Consider the following 25,925-nt stretch of genomic DNA (forward strand, 5'->3'; position numbering starts at 1 on the left):
CTGTGATTAGGGTTCTGTTGTTTCTTACTCCCATCGCTCCTTTTGTGGGATTTTGAGGGAATGTTGATTAGAGCATGTCTAATACTATTGGCCTGGTGTGGTTGGGGTAGCCAAGCTGTCCTGGTGAAAGTTCAAAACAAGAGGCCAAGACTTGGACCTTATGGAATATAGAGGGGAGTCATTTACAGGGAGTGAGGAGTTGATGGGCTGCCAGCTCAGGAAACCAGGCCTTTTGCTGTGTAGATTTATTTTTTTATGTGTTTAATATCATTGAGCTATGAAGCCACCTAGGGCCAGAATTTTATTATGGGGAATTGAATCCTGACTGAATAGTTCACTTCGTGTTTTACTTATTCTTCAATTAGATTTGATAAGTTGACCTTTCTGGAAATTTGTTTTATATAATCTCATGAATCTTTTGTGTCATTATCTGTAGTATTCTATCTTTATGATATCTGATTTTGAATGGTTTTCAAAGTATGCTCTTTGGATTATTATAGGTCCCTGAGATCAGTTTAGAATTTAAAACTATTTTTGTTTTTGTTTTTGGGTCACACCCGGCAGCTCTCAGGGGTTCCTCCTGGCTCTACGCTCAGAAATCGCCCCCGGCAGGCTCGGGAGACCACGTGGGATGCCGGGATTTGAACATCGTCCTTCTGCATGCAAGGCAAATGCCTTACCGCTGTGCTGTCTCTCCCGGCCCCTCAAAACTATTTTTGTAGTAACATAGTTTTTGTCCTTTTCACACCTTTGCTATTTGCAGCAATGCTGCAAAAAAATGTTAGCTAAAATGGCACCATACCAAATTAAAGCAATGATACCACACTGACCTCTTACATACTTGATAGTCATGTAAGACTTGATTTTTTGTTTTTGCTATCTCCGTAACCCAAATAAGAAGCATTCATAGGCCCGGAGAGATAGCATGGAGGTAGGGTGTGTGCCTTGCATGCAGAAGGACGGTGGTTCAAATTCCAGGATCCCACATGGTCCCTGAGCCTTCCAGGATTGATTTCTGAGCATAGAGCCAGGAGTAATCCCTGAGCGCTGCCAGGTGTGACCGAAAAACCAAAAAGAGAAAAAAAAGAAGCATCCATAGAGCATTTTTGCTGTCTACTGATGCAATGTAGTGCCTATTTAAGTTGTGAGCTGAATATTTTCTGTAACACCCCACCCTTTATTTTAATTGAAAGCACTAGAGAAGTAAACTCTGGTTATTCAGTGTTACATATATGACACTTGGTTTTCTCTAAGATGAACTAAGAAGCTTCAAGAAAGAGTGTAGGTATGGTACCAAGATTAGCAATGTAGGGGCCGGAGAGATAGCATGGAGGTAAGGCGTTTGCCTTACATGCAAAGGTCAGTTGTTGGAATCACGGCATCCCATATGGTCCTCCGAACTTGCCAGGAAAAGGATTTCTAAGAATAGAGGCAGGAGTAACCCCTGAGCGCTGCCAAAAACAAACAAAATAAAAAAAAAAAGTAAAGAATAGCAATGTATATTTTAAGTGATTATTAAAATATTCTCTTTGCATAGTATAGTTTTATGCGAAGTTAGATTTTATTTATATGTTTATAGACTTGAACTAGTATCTAAGTGCCTGAGACAACCCAGTGGCAGAGAGCCTCCTTTACTATCCAGGCTGTTGCTATGCCCACAACTTCTCTGTGCAAATGTGGTCAATGCCCTGATGTTTGGAGTCCCTGGTGCATTGAGAGGAAGTTCTGGTACCCTAAAACCAAATGTGTATGATTACCACAACTAAAGTTTGTGCCTCCCAGTTAGCACCCACTTGTATCGTCATAACAAGAAATAAAAGGAAAGAGGGAAAAGAACCCTGTTCCTACAATATAATCAGACACTAAGACTTACAGTATAAAATAATACTTATTTTTACTGAGTTCTTTTGGCTTGTGTTAATGTAATAAAAATCTTAATTGATGTCAACCTATGGTAAGCTTATTATTCTAAATTAGAGCAATAAATTATAGCTACTTAAACAACTCCTGGATTGGAGTGCAGGATTATGCGATCGAGCAGTGCTCCAGGGACTACATGAAACTGACAATCAGACCAGAATGGATCGCATAGAAGGCAGTATTATCTCTGTCTCTGTCTCTGTCTCTGTCTCTGTCTCTCTCTCTCTCTCTCTCTCTCTCTCTCTCTCTCTCTCTCTCTCTCTCTCTCTCTCTCTCTCTCTCTCTCTTTGTCTCCCTCTTTTTCTCTCACCCTCTTTCTCTGCTCTTGAAATAAGTTTTGAAAGCATAAGATGGATAAGAGAGCTACCAGTGACCAGACTCAGTATGATTTGGACAAGAAAACAAGTAACATGTAACATAGTACTGGTTTATAACCCCCCAAAATATATATAAATGGATAAGTAACAATCTTCCATGGGGAAGAACTTCAAATAATCTATATCTATATTCTGCTCCCAACACCATGGAGCTTTAGCATATCAACACTTATTAGATCAGGGTTCTACAGAGTGACTTTCCTTCAGAAAGTACCTAGAGAAAGGAGATTGGAGAAGTGTAATTTTATAGAGCAATTATCTCAACCAGGAGATCAGATTTAACTTAGAGTCATGAGTCATGTTGATAGTATGCATTCAAAGGATGTTTATGCTATGATAAAAATGACATTTCTCTCTTTTTTCCTCCAAATCCATAAGTCTTGTGTAATTATGAAAAAACATGGGACAGGGCCAGAGAGGTAGCACAGCAGCAGGGCAGGGCATTCATTGCCTTGCACGAAGCTGATCCAGGACGGACAGTGGTTCGAACCCCTGCATCCCATGTGGTCCCCTGTACCTGCCAGGAGCGATTTCTGAGTGCAGAGCCAGGAGTAATCCCTGAGCACTGCTGGTGTGACCCAAAAACCAAACCAAACCAAACAAAACAAAACATGAGACAAATACTAACAGAGGGACATTTTATAAAAATGCTTTGCCATTATTTCTCAAGGCTGTGACAATCATCAAAAAAAGGAAAATTGAAGACACTGTATAGCCCAGGGGAAGCCAATGGGATATGATGATTAAATGTAATCAAGTTTTCTGGATGAGATCCTAGGACAAGAAAAGGACTGAAGAAATTAGGTATGAACTTAATAGTGTTTTTATATTAGTACTCGGAAAGTAACAAATGTTACTTGCTATCCTAATGCAAGATGTTAATAGGCACCAAGGAGGGAGGGTAGGGTTTTGTGAACTCTGTACTGTCTTTTCCAGCTCTTTCCAAATCTCAAATTCTTCTAAATAGAAAGTTTATTTAAAAAAATACTGCACACCTCAAACCCAGAAGCCATGTCGTTTATAACTTTCACATATTTTTGCTCATATTCTGCTCTTAAGTACATATTACTCCTGGAGCAACTCAAGTTTTTCAAAATAATAAAAGAGTAGTTTTCTTGAGGGTGTTGCATAACTAGTTCTTTCAAACAGGCTCAACATTTATTGATGCTGTGTTTGTTGCCAACTGAAGGTCTACTGACAACTGGCAGAAAGCTGTGCTTATTATAATCATTAGTCCCTAAAACATGAAAATTTTTTCATCTTCAAGTTACCAAAATTCTCATGAAAATATTAGCTATAGCTGTGAATGTGTAATTTGCCGAAAACTCCTTATTTTTTAAAGTTTTTCAGAATAATTTTGCTTCAACAATTAAGTGATTTACTTTTTTTTTTTTTTTTTTTTTTTTTTTTTTTTTTTTTTTTGGTTTTTGGGCCACATCCGGCGGTGCTCAGGGGTCACTCCTGGCTGTCTGCTCAGAAATAGCTCCTGGCAGGCACGGGGGACCATATGGGACACTGGGATTCGAACCAACCACCTTTGGTCCTGGATCAGCTGCTTGCAAGGCAAACGCCGCTGTGCTATCTCTCTGGGCCAAGTGATTTACTTTCTTTGAAAATAATTTTTCTCGTGACTAGGATCATTTAGTAGGAAAATAGTATTTATTCACCCCTCTGAGTATTTTTGTGTTGGTGGGAAGGAAAGGGAAAGAATGGATTTTTGGGTGTTTTGCCTTTCTTTGCCTTAACAAAATAAACCTTAATTGTAGGGTTTTAACTAGCAAGTGCAGGTGTAGCAGTTGGGTGTAGCTCCAGTGGTAAAACACAATCCCTCCTAGAGGGAAAGGTGGAAGGGAAATTGGGGACATTAGTGGCAAGAAACGTTCACTGGTGAAGGTTGTTGTACATTGTATGACCGAAAATCATGAACAACTTTGTAACTTTAACTCACAGTAATTCAGTTCAAGAATTTATTTTTTTTTTTCTTTTGAGGGCCTGAACAATACCTCAATGTTGTAGAGCATTGCATGTGGCCAGCACGGTTCGACCCCTAGAATCACTTATGATCCTTTGAGTATCATCAGGAGTGATCCTTGAGTGCAGAGCCAGGAGTAAGCCTGAGCACTACTAAATATGGCCCAAAACCAAAAAAAAAAAAAAAACCCAAAAAAACCCATATCTTTTTGCCACACCTAGTAGTGCTTGGAGCTTAGCCCTGACTTTATTATGTTCAGGGCTTAGTCCTGGTTGGATTGGGGACCATATAGGTGTTGGGGATCAAATCCAAGTCAACCATGTACAAGGCAAGTGCTCAACTCATTATATTGTCTCCATCCTCAATTACATATTTTTATTTTAACCATATTTTTTCTAATAGTTTACTATCTAAAACAGCTGTATTAAAAATATCACTAGCAACTCTGTGAAGGAATTTAATAATCAGAACAGGCAGGTTAAAGGAAACAACAGGCAAGCAATGAAGACTGAATTAGGGGCTGGAAGAGATAAGACTGAATTAGCTAGAAAAAGCAGGAAGCTGTTAATACCTCTAGATTTAGGGGACATGAAGTGGGAAATTTTCAGCCTATAACTAAAGAGGGTTGCCTAACCAAAACTATCAGCAAAGAAAATTTATGGTTCTGCAGCCAACTATGTTCTCATCTGGCAGTGTTCTGTGCAGGTAAGGCACCTAGAAAATGGAGTGGGGTGAATCCGAAAGGGTCAAATGAAAAATAATCAGCAATACAAACAACTTCTAAATTGCCTTACAACCAGCAAGACTGGGGCAAATGCAGTCACCATGTCTGCACACGGCCAGCTCCATAGACTCACTCTGTTATGGAAAGAAATCAAGCCATGCAAAATTTTGGGTGCACTGGCCACACAAATGAATGCTAGCAGTTTCAAGTGCCAAGTCCCTGCCATGCTGAAGCCATAATTTCTGCACCTAGCACCCACAATTGCCTCTTTGCCTAAGACCAAGCTTCACCAATCTGACCAAGACTTTAGGTATGCCAGTATTTGGGGTCATATCACCAGGAATTTCTTCTGAGTGAGTTTGAGTACCCTTCCACAACCTTCTTGTACTTCCAGAAGACCTGACAGGCAAAAACACACCCCACAAAAGCTTCAGTATCAGTAATAGTGCTAGGAATGCCTGGACTGAAGGCATGTGGCCAGCCAAGGTTTGGCTATGCATTCTGAAATCGCTCCTGGCTCGGGAGATCATATGGCATGCCTGGGGATTGAACCTTGGTCCACCCTAGGTTAGCGCGTGCAAGGCAGACACCCTACCGCTGCGCACCACCGCTCCGGCAGGGCAACGCCATTTTTTGTTTCATATTGTTATCCCCATAGGAGCACATCAGTATAGATGTATCTGAAGCCACCTAATGTTCAGAAACAAATGGGAATGGTTGACTAGCAACAAGAGCTTTCTAAACCTTCTACTAATGACTTAATGATCTCATTGGAGTTAAAATAATTTTCACAAATTTGCTTGTTGCTGAACTTTATCTCTCTCTTTTATTTTTATTGATTTCTTGCTTACCAGTAAATAAATATATTATGATTAATTATGTCAACTATGTAATTCATGCTCTTTAAATAATGTAAAATTAAAAAAATTACTAACAGAAGCAAGATGGTGGAATAGGAGGTACCTACTTGCTCTATGATCACAGCAGCAAATTTGTAGCAAAACTTAAGTCAATCCAACAGAAACCAACCTAACATTCCAGTGAAGCTTTCATAGTAAAGGACAGAAGGTTCACACCCAGTTTGGTGACTAAGAAATGACCTCACTAGGATAGAAACTTTACCTCAGATCTCAAGGTTCAGAAATTTTCTTTGGATGGTAGGCTTAGACATTGTGGTCAGTACCTGGCACCCCAATCCTATAATTTTATACTTAGAAAAATGGAATAGGAGGCAAGAAACCAAAGGGTATCAACTGTGGTCCAGCTTTTAGGTTGGCAGTCTCACAGACTATGATAATAGAATTGATGGAAGCCATATTGGATCTCTATGGCAAAGGACCCTGAGGGTAAATCCCTGAGGAGAGGTTCAACTCCTAAGTAGCTGAACTAGCTGGGAGATGAGGTAGTTATCAAGATAGCTCAATCTACCTAACAGAACCAGCCCTGCCAGTTCACCTTTGACTGTTGGAGCAAACTAGCCGCATCTTTGCACGCAAAAAGCACCTTATGAATTTGTTGAAGCCACTTAGCAAAAGGGCCCCACTATGTGCTGTGCTCTCTTGCCAGCTTTGGAGTGTATAGAGAGAGGTTGAAGTCCCAGCCTCTTCTTCTTCTTCTTCTTTTTTTTTTTTTTTTTTTTTTTTTTTGGTTTTTGGTTTTTGGGCCACACCCGGCAGTGCTCAGGGGTCACTCCTGGCTCTCTGCTCAGAAATAGCTCCTGGCCGGCACGGGGGACCATATGGGACACCGGGATTCGAACCAACTACCTTTAGTCCTGGATCGGTTGCTTGCAAGTCAAACGCCGCTGTGCTATCTCTCTGGGCCCCCAGCCTCTTCTTAACCCACCCTGCCACAGGTTCTCCAGCTGCTTCCCTGGTCTGAAACTCAGCAACTTCTCTGATGACATTGAACTCATCCTGGTTGTTCTCCAGAAGGACTCAGACTTAACCCACAGGTGTGATTTAGCACACACTGCCTTAAGCTCTTGTTCACTATCCAGGCCCAATTGAGCTTGGTATTAAAAGCAGTATACCATTCACTCAAAACTACAAATCTCCCAAATGATGACCAGCCCGTATGGAGCACCATACATAATGGGAAATGGGGAACTAACTCTCCAGTAATGGATCAAGATTATTGTCTGGAAAGAAGTCATACTAAAACAGAGCTATGCAAGCTCACTGTAGAAGAATTCAGTGCAACAGTCCTATTCACTGTTGCTTACTGAAATGAGGATAAATGAGAATTTCAGCAAAGGCTTTCCAACGTCTCAGTCCACACAAATCAGACATAAAGAATACAGGACTTGGAGCTGAAGAGATAGCACAGTGGTAGGGTGTTTGTCTTGCATGCGACTGACCTGGGACGGACCCAGGTTCAATTCCTGGCATCCCATATGGTCCCTCAAACTTACCAGGAGTGACTTTTGAGGATAGAGCCAGGAGTTACCCCTGAGCACCGCCAGGTGTGGCCCAAAAACAACAACAACGAAAAGAATACAGGACTGTGGGGGCAAAGTGATAATACAGCGGGTAGAGCTTTGCACATAGTAGACCTGGGCTTGGCCCCTGCACCTACCTCATGTGGTCCCCTGATCACAGAACCAGGAGTAATCCCTGAGCACTGCCAGGTATGACCCAGAAACAAAAACAATGCAGTGGGGGCCAGAGTGCTAGCATGGCAGTAGGGCATTTGCCTTGCATGCTGTCGACCTGGGATAGATCTGGATGGATCTCCGGCATCATATGATCCCCTGAGTCTGCCAGGAACAACTTCTGAGTCCAGAGCCAAGAGGATAAGCCCTGCACCGGTTGTGGTTCAAAAACAAAACAAAACAAAATAAAATAATGCATTACTTGCTCTCTCTCTCTCTCTCTCTCTCTCTCTCTCTCTCTCTCTCTCTCTCTCTCTCTCTCTCTCTCACACACACACACACACACACTCTAGAATTAGTGAACAGAATTTAAAAATGAAAAACAACAAAAAAAGTAAAATATCTGTATAGTTCCGTATAAAACATTCACATCAGGGCCCTCAGAGATAGCACAGCGTTAGGGCATTTGCCTTGCACGTGGCCAACCCAGGATGGATGATTTCCCCGTATCCCATATGGTTCCCCAAGCGGCAATTTCTGAATGCAGAGCCAGGAGAAACTGCTGAGCGGTGCCGGGTGTGGGGCCCCCCCCCCCCAAAAAAAAAGCGTTCACATCAGAGCTATTACAGAAGAAGAGAGTAAAAGGCAGAATTCTTATTTGAAGAGGCAATTGAGAACTTTAAGCTGAGAAAGGAGTTATACACTTATATCATGCTCAGTTTCAGACAAAATAAACCCAAACAAATGTACCCAACACATTATACTTAAAATGACAAAAATTAAACATAGAATGCTAAAAGAAGCAAAAGGAAACAGTCACATAGTAGTTGAGAATCCAGTATAAAATCATTAAATAACTGAAACTATCAGACTTAGAAGTAAGCGGCAGATTATATTCAAAGTATTGAATGGAAAAGAACTATAACCTAGAATATTTTGTCCAACTAGATTATTGGATTTGAAGGAGTGATAATAGCTTCTCAGACAACAGTTAAGGTATTCATAGTTTCTTTTTTTTTTTTTTTGGGGGGGGGGGTCACACCCGGCAGCGCTCAGGGGTTACTCCTGACTCTACACTCAGAAATCACTCCTGGCAGGCTCAGGGGACCATATGAGGGTGCCGAGATTCGAACCACCGTCCTTCTGCATGCTATCTCTCCGGCCCCTATTCATTGTTTCTTAACTTGACCTCCTAGACATATTTAGATGACATCTATGAAAAGGGAAAGCATTCGGGGGTTGGGGGAAGCATTGTTCCTCGGGGCCAGAGCAGTAGCACAGTGGTAGGGTGTTTGCCTCACATGCTGCTGATCCAGGACAGACCTTGGTTCGATCTTCGGCATCCCGGAGCCAAGAGCAATTTCTGATCACAGAGCTAGGAGTAACCCCTGAGCATCACACAATATGGCCCAAAAAGCAAACTGGAAAAAAAAAAAAAAAAAGAAGGCAGTGTACCTAAGACATAAAATTTGAGATTGAATGAAGATAATAATGATGATTTAATTTTTTTTAGTTTACTGATTCTTTTTATTATTTTTTACATGCAGTATTGAGTATAATAATGATAGGCATTTGATATTCTTCTCAGTTCAACATTTGGCCCAAAGCAGGATTGATCTATATTAATTTCCCTTTCTTTTGAGAACGAATCGATTCTCTTCATTGGATTATATTTTAGATATTTTTTAATATAGAAGAGCAATAGCCTTATGTTCCTAAACTATAGAAAAAGAAAGGAACACTATTTAGTAGTAGAGTTATTTAAATAAAACTCATTCAGGTAGATTTTAAAAGTATTAAAATTATGAGAACATAATTAACCATAAACTTAGATGGCAGCTTATTTTGTCATTTTAGATGTGTTAGGACTCACAAAGTTGGACTGGGGACGTAGCTCAGTGGTAAGGTGCAGACCTCACGTGCATCTTTGATCCTTAGCACTGCAGGGATAAAAAAGGGAAAAAACGCTTTTGTCCTTTAACTGCATTTTATAGAATTAAATAGTTTTTAAAACTTCTTGGAAGTATTTATATTTTCAAAGTTTATAAAAAGTCATTTTAGGGGCCCGAGAGATAGCAGAGCGGCATTTGCTTTGCAAGCAGCTGACCCAGGACCTAAAGTGATTGGTTCGAATCCCGGTGTCCCATATGGTCCCCGGTGTCCCATATGGTCCCCGGTGCCCCATATGGTCCCCGGTGCCTGCCAAGGGCTTTTTCTGAGCAGATAGCCAGGAATAACCTCTGAGAACCACCAGGTGTGGCCCAACCCCCCCCTCCAAAAAAAAAAAGGTTATTTTATATCTCTCCTTTTAGGTTTTTGGTTTGGTTTGGTTTTTGGGCCACACCTGGTCATGCTCGGGTTACTTCTGGCTATGCACTCAGAAATCGCTCCTGGTAGGCTCGGGAATATATAGGATGCCTAGGATAGAGCCCAGGTCTGTCCTGGGTGGGCCACATGCAAGGCAAAATCTACCACTGTGCTATGTTCCAGTCTCCAAAAGTGCCTTTTTAAAAAAAAATGTTTGCTCTTTCAGACTAGCCAATCACCAGCATTATTGATGCTAGCTCCTATATTTTTTCTGAATCATATCCTCCTTTCATCATCATCATTGTTCAAGTCAAGGGCCAGAACAGTAGTATAGCAGGTCGGGCACTTACTTGTCTTGGACATGACCAACTCTGGGTTTCATTTCTGGCACCCATATGGTTCCCTGAGCCCACCAAGAATAATTCCTGAGGGCAGATCCAGGAGTAAGAGTTGCGAACCAGGGCCCGGAGAGATAGCACAGCGGCGTTTGCCTTGCAAGCAGCCGATCCAGTACCAAAGGTGGTTGGTTCAAATCCCGGTGTCCCATATGGTCCCCCGTGCCTGCCAGGAGCTATTTCTGAGCAGACAGCCAGGAGGAACCCCTGAGCAACGCTGGGTGTGGCCCAAAAACCAAAAAAAAAAAAAAAAAAAAAAGAGTTGTGAACAAGTAGGTATGGCTCAGAACAAAAATCCTCACATATAGTCCATTGTCAGTGCTAAACAGCCTTCATACTTCTAATACAAGGTAGGCCATGCTGGTGGTCGATGTTTTAAATTCATCTATGATGAGTCATAGATTCAGAGAGATCAAGTAAACAATGCTGAACTCTCTAACCTTCAAGCCCAAGATATCTTTACTGTATTAAACAGCTTGAAGAGGAGAAAATGTTGGTTGTGTATTGTTTTAAAATACATTTGAATAACAGCTGTTGTAGACCATACATCAGTTTTATGATAAGTAATATCTTGCCTTATTCTACCTTCTTTTTTTTTTTTTTTGGTTTTTGGTTTTTGGGCCACACCCGGCGGTGCTCAGGGGTTACTCCTGGCTGTCTGCTCAGAAATAGCTCCTGGCAGGCACGGGGGACCATATGGGACACCGGGATTCCAACCAACCACCTTAGGTCCTGGATCGGCTGCTTGCAAGGCAATCACCACTGTGCTATCTATCTCTCCGGGCCCCTTATTCTACCTTCTATTTTCAAAATTACTGTTTCAGAAAATTAAAAATGAGAAGGTTCTAGGGTTGTGGAATGACTCAGTAGGCATGAATGCATACTTTGCCTTTGGGAGTCCAGGGTTTAGTTCTTAGCACTGCAGGGTCTGTTAAGCACTGTCCAGAGTGGTTCCCAAGCACAGCTGAGTAGATTCCCTACCCTTCCACATGCAGTTTAAGACTTTGATAGTTTTTTGGCAGTTAAATATCAAATTTGTTGGGTTCACAGATTTTTGTTCAAGGATTTAGGGGCCAAAGACTGGAGGGCATGCTTTGCATGAGTTTGATCCCCAACATACCACTGGATGCCCCCCCCCCCCAAACCAAAACCAAACAAGATTTATAAGACAGAATGGAACAGCTTAGGAAGTCTGACTATTTTTGGCATAAATTTGTTTTCTGCACACATTCATCTTTTTTAAAAAGGAAATTTTCTTACTTGCTTTCAAATTATGTTTTACCATAAATTGTGCCCAGAGGAAATAGTCTAGTGACCTTAGCTCCTTAGCTGTGCTTTTCGAGTAGGGCTTTTCAGAATTATCTTCATCATGTATAATTGATATCTTGAGTAAAGATCAAGGTAAATTTGAAGGAAAACAAACTGTGAGCCCTTTACGGGAAGGGTGCATATTATTTTTGTTAGAGTGGTAGGCTGGGAAATTCAGAATTTTAAATTCAGTTTCCAGTAAAGAATTTTTAAAATTTTTATTTCCCCCTTTGAAGAATGGAGAAAATAGTCCCCAGCAGTTTGCACTACAAGATTGTTCTCTAGACAAATATTTATCATGGCTTGAAAGAACATTGAGTCTTACGTGCTCTGAAATATTACAACTTATTGCAACTATCTTCAGCATCAGGGAAGGAACAAAGGCAAGAGATTTTGAATAGCCTCTCATTAGTGCTAGTTGAGCCAGAGAGATAGTCCAAAGGGCTGGAGGATGTGCTTTGCATTGGGGAGCCCCAGGTCTGCTTCCCTGTACTGCACAGTCCCCCTAGCACCGTGTCAGAAGCAGCCTTATACTGCCATGTGCCGGTCAAAAATAAGCCTAAAAAGAATAGGAGGCATTGCTGTTACTTGTGATGTATTGTTCAGTGAGTTTTAAGAGGCACTTTCCAGTATTATTCACTGAAATTGGGGCATAAGCCTGACAAGCAATAGTTTTCAAATGAATAACAATAGTAAAAGCAACATAGTCCTCATAAAACTGAAGGATCATGGGCCTGGAGATATAATATGGTGGGTAAGGTGCTTACTTCGTACTTGGCCGACCTGGGTTCTTCTATTCCCCAGACCCCAAGCACACCCAGTAGTGATTCTTGAGCGCAGAGCTAAGAGGAACCCCTGATCTTTGCCAGGTATGTTCCCCCCAAAAGCCAACCAAATAAAACACATGTTGTCCTCTTTGATATAGTGTTGAGTATCCTCACCTGTCACAGGGAAAACCTGGATCTGGTTGCCCCAGAGGGAGGTTACAGCTGTTCTTTGTGCCGGGTAGGGTGCTTGTGTTGCACGCAGCTAACCTAGTTCAATCACCAGCACCTACAAGGTCCCCTGAGCACCATAGATGTGGACACCCTCCCCCCCAAAAAAAGTTATCACATAGGTGGAGTGAGGTTGGTTAATTTTAGTGATGAGATTGGTGCTAGAACATAGTCTGCTGAAAACATAATTTGCATCTATGAATAATTTTGTAAATTATGATATCTTAGTAAATTTTTTTGGTTTTGGGGTCACACCCAGTGGCACTCGGAGGTTACTCCTGGCTTTGCACTTAGAAGTCGCTCCTGGCAGGCTCGGGGGACCATATGGGATGGCAGGATTCGAACCCCTGTCTGTTTGAATCAGCTGCATGCAAGGCAAAAAAAAAGCCTTACTGTTGTGCTATCTCTCTGGCACCCAGAAAAATCAAATTTTTTGTTTGTTTGTTTTTGGGTCACACCCGGCAGCGCTCAGGGGTAACTCCTGGCTCCATGCTCAGAAATCGCTCCTGGCAGGCTCAGGGGACCATATGGGATGCCAGGATTCTAACCACCAACCTTCTGCATGCATGGCAAATGCCTTACCTCCATGCTATTTCTCTGGTCCCCAGAAAAATCAATTTTTAAGTGACTTCTTTAAAGTAGTTCTGCTTTCTTAAACATGACCAAGTATTGGAAGGTAAGCAAAAAGGGGCTTTAGTACTTAGAATTTCAGTTTGAACTCCCATAAATTAAAGGATATGCAGTTAATTGATTTTTAGAAGAAGATGCACTCAAACACAAAATATTCCTTGTCTTTCTATATAGTATCATTTTACCCATTCCTGTCCCTCTCCTTCCCTTTGTTATTATGATATTTGGTGTCCTGTATGACGTTTTTTGTGGTGTCCTGGGTGTCACTATTGTGCTGCTGGATTTCTTACCGTAGTGAAAAGGATCAAACTCATGACCTCATGGACTCAAGGCAGATGTTCTGCCACCGAGCCACATTTCCAAACCCTTTGCACACTTACCTGGTTACTGAGTGCACAAGGATTTAAAAGTAGATTTTATTGGATGTTTAACACCCGGCGATGGCAGCAGCGCTCAAATGTTACTCCTGGCTCTGCACTCAGCAGTTGTTCCTGACCGGCTTGGGGGACCATATGGGATACTGGGATTCGAAACACCTTCCATTCTGGGTCAGCTGAGTGCAAGACAAACGCACTACCGATGTGCTATCTCTCCAGCCCCCATTTTATTTTTTATTTGTTGTGAGGAGCCACACCCAGCAGTGCTCAAAGCTTATTCTTGGCTCATTGCTCTGCAGTAACTCCTGTCAATGCTTGGGAGATGATATGCAGATCAAGGAACCAAACCCTTATCTGTGGTGTGCAAGGAAAGTGCCAAATCTCTGTACTATCACTCCAGTTCCTCAAGAGTGAATTTTAAAAGAATACTGATGCATTATTTAATAGGTATTATTTAATACCGTTTAGATCATATAGTACTAAGACCATATACAGTCAACATAGTATGAGTATGACTGTAAACAAAGAATTAAAACTGTTTTTTTTTTTTTTTTTTATTTAAACACCTTGATTACATACATGATTGTGTTTGGGTTTCAGTCATAAAAGGAACACCACCCATCACCAGTGCAACATTCCCATCACCCAAGTCCCAAATCACCCTCCTCCCCACCCAACCCCCGCCTGTACCCTAAACAGGCTCTACATTTCCCTCATACATTCTCAATATTAGGACAGTTCAAAATGTAGTTATTTCTCTAACTAAACTCATCACTCTTTGTGGTGAGCTTCCTGAGGTGAGCTGGAACTTCCAGCTCTTTTCTCTTTTGTGTCTGAAAATTATTATTACAAGGGTGTCTTTCATTTTTCTTAAAACCCATAGATGAGTGAGACCATTCTGCGTTTTTCTCTCTCTCTCTGACTTATTTCACTCAGCATAATAGATTCCATGTACATCCATGTATAGGAAAATTTCATGACTTCATCTCTCCTGACAGCTGCATAATATTCCATTGTGTATATGTACCACAGTTTCTTTAGCCATTCATCTGTTGAAGGGCATCTTGGTTGTTTCCAGAGTCTTGCTATGGTAAATAGAGCTGCAATGAATATAGGTGTAAGGAAGGGGTTTTTGTATTGTATTTTTGTGTTCCTAGGGTATATTCCTAGGAGTGGTATAGCTGGATCGTATGGGAGCTCGATTTCCAGTTTTTGGAGGAATCTCCATATCGCTTTCCATAAAGGTTGAACTAGACAGCATTCCCACCAGCAGTGGATAAGAGTTCCTTTCTCTCCACATCCCCGCCAACACTGTTTATTCTCATTCTTTGTGATGTGTGCCATTCTCTGGGGTGTGAGGTGGTATCTCATCGTTGTTTTGATTTGCATCTCCCTGATGATTAGTGATGTGGAACATTTTTTCATGTGTCTTTTGGCCATGCGTATTTCTTCTTTGTCAAAGTGTCTGTTCATTTCTTCTCCCCATTTTTTGATGGGGTTAGATGTTTTTTTCTTGTAAAGTTCTGTCAGTGCCTTGTATATTTTGGAGATTAGCCCCTTATCTGATGGGTATTGGGTGAATAGTTTCTCCCACTCAGTGGGTGGCTCTTGTATCCTGGGCACTATTTCCTTTGAGGTGCAGAAGCTTCTCAGCTTAATATATTCCCATCTGTTAATCTCTGCTTTCACTTGCTTGGAGAGTGCAGTTTCCTCCTTGAAGATGCCTGTAATGTCCTGTAGTGTTTTGCCTATGTGCTGTTCTATATATCTTATGGTTTTGGGGCTGATATCGAGGTCTTTAATCCATTTGGATTTTACCTTTGTACATGATGTTAGCTGGGGGTCTAAGTTTAATTTTTTGCAAGTGGCTATCCAATTGTGCCAACACCACTTGTTGAAGAGGCTTTCCCTGCTCCATTTAGGATTTCCTGCTCCTTTATCAAAAATTAGATGGTTGTACGTCTGGGGAACATTTTCTGAGTATTCAAGCCTATTCCACTGATCTGAGGACCTATCCTTATTCCAATACCATGCTGTTTTGATAACTGTTGCTTTGTAGTACAGTTTAAAGTTGGGAAAAGTAATTCCTCCCATATTCTTTTTCCCAATGATTGCTTTAGCTATTCGAGGGTGTTTATTGTTCCAAATGAATTTCAAAAGTGTCTGATCCACTTCTTTGAAGAATGTCATGGGTATCTTTAGAGGGATGGCATTAAATCTGTATAATGCCTTGGGGAGTATTGACATTTTGATGATGTTAATCCTGCCAATCCATGAGCAGGGTATGTGTTTCCATTTCCGTGTGTCCTCTCTTATTTCTTGGAGCAGAGTTTTATAGTTTTCTTTGTATAGGTCCTTCACATATTTAGTCAAGTTGATTCCAAGATATTTGAGTTTGTGTGGTACTATTGTGAATGGGGTTGTTTTCTTAATGTCCATTTCTTCTTTATTACTGTTGGTGTATAGAAAGGCCATTGATTTTTGTGTGTTAATTTTGTAGCCTGCCACCTTGCTATATGAGTCTATTGTTTCTAGAAGCTTTTTGATAGAGTCTTTAGGGTTTTCTAAGTAGAGTATCATGTCATCTGCAAACAGTGAGAGCTTGACTTCTTCCTTTCCTATCTGGATTCCCTTGATATCCTTTTCTTGCCTAATCGCTATAGCAAGTACTTCCAGTGCTATGTTGAATAGGAGTGGTGAGAGAGGACAGCCTTGTCTTGTGCCAGAATTTAGAGGGAAGGCTTTCAGTTTTTCTCCATTGAGGATAATATTTGCCACTGGCTTGTGGTAGATGGCCTTCACTATATTGAGAAAGGTTCCCTCCATTCCCATCTTGCTGAGAGTTTTGATCAAGAATGGGTGTTGGACCTTATCAAATGCTTTCTCTGCATCTATTGATATGATCATGTGGTTTTTATTTTTCTTGTTATTGATGTTGTGTATTATGTTGATAGATTTACGGATGTTAAACCAGCCTTGCATTCCTGGGATGAAACCTACTTGATCGTAGTGGATGATCTTCTTAATGAGGCATTGAATCCTATTTGCCAGGATTTTGTTGAGGATCTTTGCATCTGCATTCATCAGTGATATTGGTCTGTAATTTTCTTTTTTGGTAGCGTCTCTGTCTGGTTTAGGTATCAAGGTGATGTTGGCTTCATAAAAGCTATTTGGAAGTGTTTCTGTTTGTTCAATTTCATGAAAGAGTCTTGCCAAGATTGGCAGTAGTTCCTCTTGGAAAGTTTGATAGAATTCATTAGTGAATCCATCTGGACCTGGGCTTTTGTTTTTCGGCAGACATTTGATTACTGTTTTAATTTCATCAATGGTGATGGGGGTGTTTAGATATGCTACATCCTCTTCCTTCAACCGTGGAAGATTATAAGAGTCCAAGAATTTATCCATTTCTTCCAGGTTCTCATTTTTAGTGGCGTAGAGTTTTTCAAAGTAGTTTCTGATTACCCTTTGAATCTCTGTCATATCAGTAGTGATCTCTCCTTTTTCATTCCTGATACGAGTTATCAAGTTTCTCTCTCTCTCTTTCTTTGTTAGGTTTGCCAGTGGTCTATCAATCTTGTTTATTTTTTCAAAGAACCAACTTCTGCTTTCGTTGATCTTTCGGATTGTTTTTTGAGTTTCCACTTCGTTGATTTCTGCTCTCAGCTTTGTTATTTCCTTCTGTCTTCCTGTTCTTGGGTCCTTTTGTTGAGCATTTTCTAGTTCTATTAGCTGTGTCATTAAGCTACTCAGGTAAGCTCCTTCTTCCTTCCTGATGTGTGCTTGCAAAGCTATAAATTTTCCTCTCAGTACTGCTTTTGCTGTGTCCCATAAGTTCTGAGAGTTTGTGTCTTTATTGTCATTTGTTTCCAGGAACCTTTTTATTTCCTCCTTGATTTCATCTCGGACCCACTGGTTATTGAGCATGAGGCTGTTTAACTTCCAGGTGTTAAAGTGTTTCTTCTGAGTCCCTTTGGAGTTCACAAATAATTTCAGAGCCTTGTGGTCAGCGAAGGTAGTCTGCAAAATTTCTATCCTCTTGATCTTATGGAGGTATGTTTTATGTGCCAGCATGTAGTCTATCCTGGAGAATGTCCCATGTACATTGGAGAAGAATGTGTATCCAGGTTTCTGGGGATGGAGTGTCCTATATATATCCACTAGGCCTCTTTCTTCCATTTCTCTCCTCAGGTCTAGTATATTCTTGTTGGGTTTCAGTCTGGTTGACCTGTCCAGTGTTGACAAAGCCGTGTTAAGGTCCCCCACAATTATTGTGTTGTTGTTGATATTATTTTTCAGATTTGTCAGCAGTTGTATTAAATATTTTGCTGGCCCCTCATTCGGTGCATATATGTTTAGGAGAGTGAATTCTTCCTGCTCTACGTACCCCTTGATTAATATAAAATGTCCGTCTTTGTCCCTTACAACCTTCCTGAGTATAAAGTTTGCATTATCTGATATTAGTATGGCCACTCCAGCTTTTTTATGGGTGTTGTTTGCTTGGATAACTTTTCTCCAGCCTTTTATTTTGAGTCTATGTTTGTTCTGACTATTCAGGTGCGTTTCTTGTAGGCAGCAGAAGGTTGGATTGAGTTTTTTGATCCATTTAGCCACTCTGTGTCTCTTAACTGGTGCATTTAGTCCATTGACGTTGAGAGAAAGAATTGTCCTGGGATTTAACGCCATCTTTATTTCAAAATTTGGTGTGTCTTTTGGGTAGTCTTGTCTTAGATTAGGTCTTTCAGTTTTTCTCTTAAGACTGGTTTTGTGTCTGTGAAGTTTCTGAGCTGTTTTTTGTCTGTGAAACCATGTATTCTTTCATCAAACCGGAAAGTGAGTTTTGCTGGGTATAGTATTCTGGGTGAAGCATTCATTTCATTCAGTCTTGTCACAATATCCCACCACTGCTTTCTGGCATTGAGCGTTTCTGGTGACAGGTCTGCTGTAAATCTCAGGGAAGCTTGCTTGAACATGATTTCCCCTTTTGATCTTGCTGTTTTCAGAATTCTGTCTCTATCTGTGGGATTTGTCATTGTGACTAGGATGTGTCTTGGGGTGGTTTTTCTGGGGTCTCTTTTGGTTGGTACTCTTCGGGCATGCAGGATTTGATCACATATATTCTTTAGCTCTGGAAGTTTCTCTTTAATGATGTTCTTGACCATTGATTCTTCCTGGAAATTTTCTTCCTGGGTCTCTGGGACTCCAATGATTCTTAAGTTGTTTCTGTTGATCTTATCATAGACTTCTTTTTCGTCTGTTCCCATTCTTTGACTAATTTTTCCATTGTCTGCTCATTTGCTTTAAGTTTTTTGTCCAATCTCTCCTGCTGTATGGAATTGTTATGTATCTCATCTTCCACAGCACCAAGTCTATTCTCAGCTTCTGATACCCTGTCCCAGAGCTTATCCATTTTGTCATTCACTTCGTTTACTGAGTTTTTCAGGCCTGTTAGTTGACATGTTATTTCAGTTTGGAGTTTTGTCATTTCTGCCTTCATATTTTCTTGGTTCTTATTAGTGTTCTGTTCAACTCGATCCATGGTTTCTTGGAGTCTGTTGAGCACCTTCCATATTGCTAGTCTAAAGTCCTTATCTGAGAGGTTGATTAGTTGTTCAGTCATTATCTGGTCCTCAGAATTGTCATCTTCATTCTCTATGTCTGATGCTGGCCTGCGCTGTTTCCCCATTGTCACATTTGTATTGTGGGTTTTTCTACGTGTTGTAGTGGTATTCATTGTCTATATGATGTAGGCAGCACACTCCTCTGGCTCCTCCCTTTCTGGATGGGCTGACTTGCCTCTAAGGGAGGGGAGTCCTCCGTGGATGAAGCCTCACACTGGGTCAAATCTTAGGCCCGAGCATGTAACAGAGAAGACAGTCCAGAGAGAAATGTTTGCTTCTGTGATATAGCGCCGTTCTTAGTGTGATTTTTCCTTCTTGTTGCAATGGAGTTCTTTCCTTAGAAAGAGTGCACGGCCGCGTAGCGAAGCGGAGCGGCCGTGCTCCTCTGAGCCTCTTTTTGCCCCACTCGCAAGAGTTTCACGCAAGAGGACAGTAGACAGACATAGACAGGTCACACTCACAGTCTTTCACAGCTGAGCCCCACTGGGCCGGTGTACTTTCGCGGATTTTCCCCGCCTGGTGTCACACACAGGGAGCCAGCTTTTGCAAAGGATAGCCGGTTTTTATGCTCTGAAGTCCCTCCCTGAAAATGGCGTCTGGGCGAGCGAGGTTTCTGGAGGCTCTTTTTGCCCCACTCGCAAGAGTTTCACGCAAGAGGACAGTAGACAGACATAGACAGGTCACACTCACAGTCTTTCACAGCTGAGCCCCACTGGGCCGGTGTACTTTCGCGGATTTTCCCCGCCTGGTGTCACACACAGGGAGCCAGCTTTTGCCAAACTGTTTTTTTAAAAAAAATAGTACAGAGCCTTGGAACTCACCTCAGATCATCATTTCAAGAGGAACAGCCAACACTGAAGCCACCCAGATGGAAAGTCTCTCTGGTTCTTCTAGCACTTTAAGGGGGAAATGTGCTCTTTTTATTTTTGATTTGGGAACTTTGTGTTATTAATTTTTAAAATTCCCTTTTAGAGTTTCATGGAGTTGTCAGAACTTATTTTGTCTTGAAAATACCAGAAATATTATTTTGTAGCACTCAACCAATGGAGCACTTTTTTTTTTTTTTTTTGATCTTTGGTTTTTGGGTTACACTCGATGGCACTCGGGTTACTCCTGGCTCTGTGCTCATAAGTCACTCCTGGCAGACTTGGGGGACCATCTGTGATGCCAGGATTCGAACCACTGTTCATCCTATGTTGGCTGCATGCAAGGCAAATGCTTACCACTGTGCTATTGTTCTGGCCCCAAATGGAACATCTTAAATCCGATTTTAGTCTGTAATCTCAGTGGTTTCTGAACACTTAACAGCTCTAAACATTGTTGGCACAGAAGCACCCTTTTTTGGCTTTAAGGAAGATATTAAGAAAGACACAGAGGAGAGAGACTTGGAACATCACGGAGGAACTGAAGCACATTTCTAGAAGCCCATGATTGTGCACCAGTTGTGTACCAGATGTGCAATCGCATTATTTTTGTTTGGCGTTAATTTGAAGTTTATATCTATAAACTCCTAGTATTGGGGGACCTTTCAGGAGAGTCCATGAGATATGTGAGTTTTGGGCATAACTTTGCTGGCTGCAAGGACTTTTAGCCTGAGTGGATCTTAACTTCAGTGTATTGGCAGGCTTCCAGCATTTACTAATTAGGTTTTGCCTCCTCCTGGCAGTTTCCCTCAGCTACTGTGTTCTTGAGACTCTGTCCTAACCTGTTTTGCATGTAGTCTGCCTTTGAGCTCTGCATAAACCTTTTTAGCTTTCTTTTCTTTTCTAAAGAATCTCTTTAAAGTATTGACCTAAATAATATATACTTGTTAGTAATTTATGGATTATAAAAAGCAACTTATATAATATAGAAATATAAGGGGGGAAAATGCTTTTCCAACCACCAAGTGAATTAGAGTCAATATTTTAATGGGCTTTAATCTAGGGTTTGTTTCCCCCCCTTGGCTTAAAAATGTATAGGGAGTGAGGGGGGTAGCTTAGTTTTTGTTTTTGTTTGGGGGCCACCCCAGCAGCGCTGGGAGAACTGTATGCTGTTCAGAGGATCCACATGTAATGCTAAGAATATCAAATCTGAGTCTCTTGTGTGCAAACCATGAGCTAGCCATTAAGCTAGCTCTTTAGTCTCATGCATATGTTTGCTATTTTTGCTTTGTTTTGTTTTTAAATGAGAATCCTAGGGCTAAGTGTTATTATAATGGGTAGGGTGCTTGCTTTGCACATGACCAATGTAGTTCAACCCCCTAGCACCCCAGATCGTTCCCCAAGTCCTGCCGTGAACACTGCTAAGCTCCCCCTGAGAGAGAGAGAGAGAGAGACAGAGACAGAAAATATCCAGTCAGATTTGCCAGTAGCACAAAGTATTATTTTAAAATAAACTTTTTTAGAATGGTAGAGTCTATGACAGATTCATAGAAAAGTTAGTCTTGCATATTCTTTACTAGTCTCTAATGTAGGGGTATTTATTTTGGTATTTTAGTTTTTTTGTTTTTTTTTTTTTTTTGTAGGTTGATTGGTTTTTGGCCACACCTGGTAGTGCTCTGGGCTTACTCCTGGCTCTGTGCTCAAAAATTACTCCTGACAGGTTCAGGGGACTTTATAAAACACTGTGGATTGAACCTGCGTGCAAACCAAATGCCCTCCTCACTGCTATTGCTCTGGCCCCTACTCTCCTAATACCAGTCTTATATGACTGGTACATTTGTCCAAATAGAGAATTTACACTGGTAGAATACTATTGACTAAGCTACAGATTTTATTTGGGTAATCCTTGTTCCACTCATATCCTTTTTTTTACTTCAAGATTTCATCCATGATAGCATATCTATTTGATAAGAACAATTCTGTTCTACTTAACTTTATACCATTAAATGTTTTTATTAGGTAATCTTTAAACAGTGCTTATTAATGATATCTTTCAAGCTCTTTAAATGAAAAAAATAGTCCCTGATGTAAATATTTCCGCCTAGCTTTTTTACTTTGAGACATTTGTGATGATAGGAAGTGTTAGAAAACATTGTCAAATACTTTTATTAGTGGCATATTTGAATCAAGTGTGTTTAAATAATAGCATGTAATAAAATTTTGTAATACATTGTTTTCAGAATAGAAAAATAATTAGTTTATTTTCCTTTGGAATCATTTAAGAACATTTTAGATTGAGTTAGATCAGAAACTGAAGCATGAAAGCATTTTGTTTTGAGGATTACTTAGAGTTGCTTGGCAACTGACTTTAATGTATTTTAAGCAGATTATGTGTTGTAATATACAGCCAGTATTTGACTTAATGTGAGTGTAGTAGCATAATAAACACCTGATTTGGAAATACAGCTTTATGACAGTCTAGTCACACCTGTATACTCAATTGTGAAAATTACCCTTTTATTTTTTATTCTTTTCCCTTATTAGTGTTTGTCTACTTCTAGAATACGCACACTGTATAAAAGTTAACATTCCTGGGGCTGGAGCGGTAGCGCAGTAGTAGGGTGCTTGTTTGCCTTGCATGTGACTGATCCAGGACAGACTTGGGTTCTATCCCTGGAGTCCCATATGGTCCCCCAAGCCAGAAGCGATTTCTTTTTTTATTTTTTATTTTTATTTTTATTTTTTGGGGGTCACACCCGGCGTTGCTTAGGGGTTACTCCTGACTGTCTGCTCAAAAATAGCTCCTGGCAGGCACGGGGGACCATATGGGACACCAGGATTCGAACCAACCACCTTTGGTCCTGGATCGGCTGCTTGCAAGGCAAAGGCCATTGTGCTATCTCTCCGGGCCCAGCAGAAGCGATTTCTGAGCGCATTGCCAGGAGTGACCCCTGAGCGTCAACGGGTGTGGCCCAAAAAACAAAAAGAAAAAGTTTACATTCCTTGGGATTTTCTTGGATATCTTATTTTGTTGATTTTTATGACTTAGTTAATAAATAATAATCTATATACTTAATATGAAATTTGAAATTAGAATAGCTTGCATTTTACATGTTGTTTTAAAGAACAAAACCATAGCCAGGGGCTAGAGAGATAGCATGGAGGTAGGGTGTTTGCCTTGCATTCAGAAAGACAGTGCTTCAAATCCCGGCATCCCATATGGTCCCCCGAGCCTGCCAGGAGCGATTTCTGAGCGTACAGTCAGAAGTAACCCCTGAGCACTGCTGGGTGGGACCCAAAAACCAAAAACAAACAAACAAACAAACAAAACCATAAGCCAAATGCTTTTAAAAAGCTCTAAGGAAGATATTGTAAAATTCACACTTTGATTTTATCTTTTTTTTTTTTTCCTTTAATGAAGGGTTTTTCTTTAATGAAGATTGAATAGCCATTTATTACTTTGGCACCATTATTAGGATAACTGAGTTGAAGAATACAAACATGAAATTGTGACACATACTTTCAGGAAATAGAATGTACTATTTTTTGGGGGGGGGGGCACCCGTTTGATGCTCAGGGGTTACTCCTGGCTAAGCGCTCAGAAATTGCCCCTGGCTTGGGGGGACCATATGGGACTCCGGGGGATCTAACCGCTGTCCTTCCTTGGCTAGCACTTGCAAGGCAGACACCTTACCTCTAGCGCCACCTCACCTGCCCCAGAATGTACTATTTTTATAAGGTCAGAATTATTCAATCTAGTGTTCAGAGTGATAAATTCTTCCTGGAAAATACCTATGCTTTATTACTGCTATCAAACAATCACATGTCTTCTTTCTATGATGAAATCTGAATTTTTATTTGGAAAGAGCTACATGATCTATCACACAGAATGTTCATCACATTGCTGTTGCTAGAGAACAATCTTTGATAGTTTGAACAGTGTATTAAACATAAAGTAGGAAACTAAGTGTTTCTTTGAGAGTTCTCAAGGTTGATACTCTTTTCCTGGATTGAAGGCGCTGTTTGGGATGGCTGCCCTCTGTACTGGTTTTCTTATTGAATTAACTAAGGCAGTGACTCAGCTGATGGTTTGCAAATCTAGCTTGGGGCAGGTATTATGGGCACCTAGATTTAATTATGTAGATTTCATCATCATTGTTTCTGTTTATTAGTGTTTTAAAGTTATTGATTATGGGCCGGGAAGGTGGCGCTAGAGGTAAGGTGTCTGCCTTGCAAGTGCTAGCATAGGACGGACCGCGGTTCGATCCCCCGGTGTCCCATATGGTCCCCCAAGCCAGGGGGGATTTCTGAGCGCATAGCCAGGAGTAACCCCTGAGCATCAAACGGGTGTGGCCCAAAAACCCAAAAAAAAAAATAAAGTTATTGATTATTTCATTATTATTGCAAGTATCAAAGGTAGAGGTTGTATTTTCTGTTTTGATTTTTCTCTGATTTTAATTTTAGCAAGCCATTTTGATACCACTTTTTCAGTATTTGTGAAGTTGTTGGTAGGTGATAAAGATAGAAATTCTGTGTTACTGTTTCTAAAAGGATGAAAGGAACATGGTCCAGTGCGGTGCAAGATGATGAGGTTTAGATGTGTGATATCTGGAAGAGGGACTCTGAAGTTCAGCCTACAGTGACACTGAACTTCAGGGTGAAATTTATGGGGAAAACGTTGAAGTTTCTAGCTATTTGGTGTGGCTTTATAGGTCAGATTGGGGCATCAAAGTTGATATAAAACACCATTAATTTATTCTTCAGAATTAAGATGAGGAAATGGCTCAGAGAGGTAGAGCATATTTTTTGCATGTGCTGATCCCTGAGTGCAGTCCCTAGCACCTCCAGGGTTGAGCATCTGTGTAATCATCAGACCTGCTTTTCTGGGAGTGGCCCAGGCTCCTTAGCACCATTGAGTGGCCTCTCTTCCCTCCCCACCAGTAGAAGTTTGCCTTGCGTGCAGAAGGACGGTGGTTCGAATCCCGGCATCCCATATGGTCCCCCGAGCCTGTCAGGAGTGATTTCTGAGCGTAGAGCCAGGAGGAACTCCTGAGTGCTGCTGGCTGTGACTCAAAAACCAAAATAAATAAATAAATAAATAAGTAAATAAGTAAATAAAATAATAATAATAATAAAAAGAAGTTGTCTTCGTATGTAGATTTTTCTAGAAGCCTTTATAAGGGAAAGTATTTTGGTTAGGCCATTAGTTTTATCTTTAAAATTGTAGGGGGAATCTGGAGCTTCCCTGAGTAATGTAAAGTGGCCTGCTTTCTCATTTGTTTTTCATAGTTTCCCAAATAAACCATGATATCCAGCTGACTAGGACTGCTTGCTGCTTCTAGAACAGGGCATGTTCTTCAAGGCTTCTGTGCTTTTGCATATCCTCTTCTGAATCTGGATTGCCTTTGCCCCGCTAAATTCCATTTCTTTCCAGAGTTAACTTCAAGACTAACTAAAAGCTTTCTAAAAGCTCCTGTGTTATATCTCTCTTTCATTCTGCTCTGAATTGAGTGTTATGATTACATGGGCCCATGGATCTGCTGTATATATATTCATTGTCTTGGCCGTCACCTTTACTAGCATTGAACTCAGAAATTATTTATTATCACTGTTTTCAGCATTTAACTAATTCGTTGCTTTGCCAAGAGAGTTGATTCTCAGAAAAATACTTGCTGAATGTCTCAGTGTGTGGATGAAGAACAGAATGAACCCATTTTTATTTTAATAATATTTTAATTTTAAATATTCAAATTTTAACACTTTAATTTGGGGGGGAGGGTTGGGTCACACCTGGCAGTGCTCAGGGGTTACTCCTGGCTCTATGCTCAGAAATCGCTCCTTGCTGA

At 40.8% G+C, this 25,925-nt stretch overlaps 1 protein-coding gene across 1 annotated transcript in view; it reads left to right on the forward strand.

Annotated features, from left to right (window-relative positions):
* The window catches only part of FRS2 (fibroblast growth factor receptor substrate 2), a 53,484-nt gene that overhangs the window by 6,444 nt on the left and 21,115 nt on the right, over window positions 1-25,925 (forward strand). The gene's annotated exons all lie outside the window — the stretch shown is intronic.

The sequence above is a fragment of the Suncus etruscus genome, chromosome 11, assembly GCF_024139225.1.
Source record: "Suncus etruscus isolate mSunEtr1 chromosome 11, mSunEtr1.pri.cur, whole genome shotgun sequence".
In the NCBI taxonomy this organism is placed as follows: domain Eukaryota; kingdom Metazoa; phylum Chordata; class Mammalia; order Eulipotyphla; family Soricidae; genus Suncus; species Suncus etruscus.